Source organism: Corythoichthys intestinalis, chromosome 14 (genome assembly GCF_030265065.1).
Source record: "Corythoichthys intestinalis isolate RoL2023-P3 chromosome 14, ASM3026506v1, whole genome shotgun sequence".
Lineage (NCBI taxonomy): Eukaryota > Metazoa > Chordata > Actinopteri > Syngnathiformes > Syngnathidae > Corythoichthys > Corythoichthys intestinalis.
Window position 1 is genome coordinate 1,873,309 of NC_080408.1, and position 4,305 is coordinate 1,877,613.

Consider the following 4,305-nt stretch of genomic DNA (forward strand, 5'->3'; position numbering starts at 1 on the left):
CTGTAGTACATATGATTTTTTTCATTGTTTTGCCGATTGTGTATTTTGTGATTTTTTTATTAAATGATAAACGTTTTCCGTTGCTCATAAAAGGTTGGAAAGTTAATGACTATGAAATTGCACATTTGGAATTTAAATGACTGCTCATTAAGCAAGTGTGTGGAGCGTCACCTCATTTAGGTTGAAGCCAATCAGCAGTGACTTGAGAGCTCTTGCATAGTTGCAAGTCTTATACACTAGAGGGAGGCAAACTCAAGAAATAACAGTACGTTCTTTACAACGTATGACGACATATTATTATGTCACCTAGGGGCGTAGCACCAAATTCTGGGACCCGGACACTCCCAATGTCAACTAAGAGAGAAAAAAAAGAAAATCTAGGGGTATTTATTTGATATAAAAAGCATAAATAGGCCAGTTGCTGTTGGTGGACTAAACCATTTTTTTGGGAGGGCCACCTAAAATGTGTGAGAGCTGTCATTTAAAGTTAATTCTCTCAGTTTATGTTATTAATCTACAAATGTAACCCCCCAAAATTGAAATATAATGGAAAAGGTAATGATCAAAATACAGTATTTTTAGTTTTGGTCATTCCAATCCCCCATTTCAAATGGATTGGACGTCTCCTGGTGATTGATGGGATGTTGAATCTTGGCCAGACGAAGAGCAAATTATTTTGTAACTCAAAACAACCCCATCTCTATCACTGTCTCTTTGTCTCTGTTTTCAAGCGTGTCCTAATTTATGAATCAAACCATTCTTGTTCATCAATGCCCCTTACGCTGAAGGACACAAACACACTGGGCTTTGAGTAGGCCAGGTCATTGTTGGCTATGTTCCTCCAATGCAGAATTGCCAAATCTTCCGCTCGGATTGCGAGTCCTCTCACATTGTTTGTTTCAAGACTCTGGTGATGATTTAGCAGATTAATTAGGCAGCGCTCGGGATTACATCACTGAAAAGTACAATGTGCCCCCTTTAGTTCCTTTATGAGTGGGGAATTCATTAGTAAAACAATATAAAACTTGAGGGCTCTGTTTTCATGACTAGCGCAAATGTTGGTAAATCAGTGGATGGTGAAGGAGATAGTACCTTTTCTCGTAGCGTGTTTTGCTCAGGTTCAAATTGGAAAGGCAGAACCGACAACATGTTTATGTAGTTAAATAGTGACACTGTGGAAGCCCAGCAGCCTCACCGCCCAGCGTGCATTACGTTGTCGACTTACTAGTTAAACTAATTATACAAATTTTATTAACACCAAAACATTTATCTTTTAAGAACTACACGTCTTTCTGTCTGTAGTACCCTTTGAATGTTTTTATAACATTCACATAAGACAGTGGTGTCAAACTTGCAGCCCGGGGGCCAAATGCGGCCCATGGGACATCATTTTATGGCCCTTATTTGAAAGAATTGAAAGATCAATTTTCTACTGATTTAAAGAGTAACCAAAAAGAATTGATAAAAAGACAAAAAAAAAAAGCTATGAGTGTAAAATGTAAAATGTAGATGATTCTAAAAAAAAAAAAAAAACATTTGAAAATCTAAATTGTAATAAAAACATCAAATAAGTGTGACCCGTTGTATTTTTCTCCGGAAATATTAATAATAATAATAATAATGCATTTTATTTTTAACGCACTTTACAGTCAAAAAACAAATCTCAAAGTGCACATTGCCAAAAAATAAAAAATAAAATAAAATAAATAAAAATACTAAGAATAAAAGAGTAAAAGGAAAACAGACACAAGCACAGATAAAATCGGATATCAATCAGATAAAAGTAAGAAAGTCAAATAAAATTTGCTAGAATAAGCTTTTTTATATTAAATATTTTTTTTTTTTTTATTTGATAAATCTCCTTTAACCTCACATTTCATGACTCTTTGGCTGCCATTGACACCAATAGACGTCCAATCCATTTTAACTGGGAGGGGTCGGAAGCGATCGAATGAGCTTCGATTAGTATTTTTTCTTAAGTAATGATCTGCCATTGACGGCCATAGACGTCCAATCCATTTGCTCTTTTTCTGTGAACATTCATTCGCTGCCATCCCTCCCACTTCAAATGGATTGGATGTCCATTTGTGATAAACACTTTGATGGGAGCATGTGTTTTAGCCAGAGGAAAAACAAATTTTATTTTTGAACCAATCAGCTGCCGTTGACGGCGCTAGACGTCCAATCCACTTGAAGCGGAAGGGTGACAGCACAATACGCATTTACAAATTTGAGCAGGTTTAAATACTCTTTTTTTCACAGATTAACGTGTATGTGTACAGTACATACAGTATAGGTGAGTGTCCTGAAAAGAAGTTAGCTTTGAGAAGAAACGCACGTCATGTTTGGCCTATCCCAGTGTCCGTGTCTGATAAGAGTCTGCGTGAATAGGTTCTGATAAACGATACACTGGTCTATTGCTCTGAAGTGATAACAAGAGTGGACCACACCTTGAACAAGTGTCCATATTAATAGTACAGGATATGTATTTTTACTAAAATCTATTATAGACACGGAACTAGTTGAGTAGAGGGGTGCAAAAATATTTGAAAAGGCTATGAATATTATTTTGTTTCTTCGCCTTGCATGTATTTAGGATTCTATACATTTCAGTCTTATTTTATATGCTTTAAACTTGAGTCATTAAGCTTAAAAAGGCTAAATGAATATAAAGTTTACGATTACTGCTATGTTTATTGGGAATGATTTAAAGTTGCTTTCAAAGTGTTTCAAAAGCAAGGGCGTAGAGAGACATGACACTAGCAACTTTTCAGGACGCTCAAATTGTCCCCACCAACCTTTAAGCAACCTCATATGCATTATATAATGAATTGTTATATACAGGGGTGCACATACAGTGGGGAGAACAAGTATTTGATACACTCACAATGGGAAAACCCATTGGCAGTGTATCAAATACTTGTTCTCCCCACTGTAAGTGGTCCGCATGCGCGCATGCGTACTGGACGTAGACAAACGCGCTGGCCCTCAACGGTTTCCATACGCTTTTGCGTACCGATGGCTGACCACTGTATTTGCGGCGGACACGAGAAAATAACTTCTCAAAATGTCGAAGAGGCAGGCCACACTGAGTAATTCCGTGTTCCCCCACCCCCGTCAAAAGGCAGACAGATGACTGAGACGTCACCGGAGCTACCGAAAAAAAGGACTTTTGCTGAAAAGTGGCTACAGGAGGTACCATGGCTAGAAGCAAATGATGCTCGCACGGAAATGCAGTACAAAATGTGCCGTGAGAATCCCAATGTCGCAGATTGAGCAGCGCATTTTATGTAGGGTCAAAGAATTTCAGCAATCCAAACTTTGAAAAGCACGAAAAAAATAGAGCATGTGGTAATTAAGCAAACTATCGATGTCAAACAGGACCCCACTCGCCCTATTGACAAGTGGCGGAATAAAGGTAATGAACAGCAACATGCACTGACAAACGTGTTTTTGCTCGCATTCTACAAAGCTAAACATGCACGTTCAATGAGGTCTTATGAGGAGGACATCCCACTTTTAAAAAAGCTTGGAGTTAATGTGGGAGCCACATAATGCCCTTTATTTTGAATTGGTGCTTTTTATTTCTTTACATTTCACTTCAAATTAATGGCAATTTTGTTGTGCCAGTTGATGTTAATCAAGCATTAATTGTTAGCATAATTAATTCAAGTTAATTGGCTCTAAGTAAAGCTTGTCATAAATTTATCGCATCAGGCGGGTCGGCTCTCAAGCTCAATGAGGACCAAGTCACATCTCCAGGTCCTCCTCTGAGAACCTGGGCAAAAAAATTATGTGCACCCCTGGTTCTATAGGTAATTTATATTGTCTTCCCATGTGTTGTAAGGATAGAGTTGACCCTACCATTATTAAGTGAATTACTTTCATTATGTTGATTTACATTAACCCCTTTTCACTTGCTGAATGTAGCAGTCCATTTTTTCCCTCAAACGCATATTTAATTTTCTGATGACTTCACCCCCCCACTTTCAAACACACACACACACGCAATCACAGCCCCGAAACAAATACGACATGCCTCCGCTCCCTTCGAGGACGAGGAATATAAGTTTTTTTCCCCGCCAGCAGCAGCCCCTGTATGTAACGTAAAAAGACGTCAATTTTTTTGGAGGTGGTGAACACACCACTAATTTTGCTACTGAAAGTCTAACCTGCATCGGTTAGCATAACATTAATCTGTGTGAATTTCCCGAACCCGAGTAAGAAGCTGCTTTAATAGAAATATCCTCCTGTATGTGTTTTCTACTGTTAAAGTTAATTAAACTGTGAGAAATGTAGTGAACC